We start from the raw sequence: 629 nt of genomic DNA, 5'->3' as shown, positions 1-629 counted from the left end.
CCACGGGTATCGAAAACAGGATTCTAGCGTTGTAAGTCCGCAGACATCCGCTGTGCCACTGGGGGGCACTTTAATAGAATTAAAAAGTCTTTCATCAACAATTTAAATATATTTTTTAAAAATTCCAGGAAATTAATGCTTTATGTTAATAAACACAGATGATGTTTGTTGATAATGTTATTCATAAAAGTTACCAGTTTTGCATTAAAGGAATCCTTACAAGTTGTATACGTTTTTACTTGACAACACATTTGTACAATCTAGCCAAGATGTCTTTCAACCAAAATAGGAAATACATATATGTGGATGGTAACTTCAGCCAGCAAGTTGTACATTTATATTTATCAGATTTTGAATTTCCATTCTTAACAAATCTTAATAAGAGGGGGCCTGGCATGGTGGTTAGAACACTCGTCTTGCAATTTATGGGTCATGGGTTCGAAGCTCGTCACTGAAAATGCTTCCCGTTTTAGCCGTAGTGAAGTTATAATGTGACGGTTAATCCCACTATTTGTGGGTAAAGTGGAACCCAAGGGACATTCCCTTTAATATATCATTTCAAAATCATACACAGCTAGCACTAATAGTCGTCGTGTAGCCTTGCACGAAAGTTAACAAACAAACTTATT

This window comes from Limulus polyphemus, unplaced genomic scaffold (assembly GCF_000517525.1).
Source record: "Limulus polyphemus unplaced genomic scaffold, Limulus_polyphemus-2.1.2 Scaffold21, whole genome shotgun sequence".
NCBI classification, from domain to species: Eukaryota; Metazoa; Arthropoda; class Merostomata; order Xiphosura; family Limulidae; genus Limulus; species Limulus polyphemus.
Note: the sequence above shows the minus strand (reverse complement) of the source record.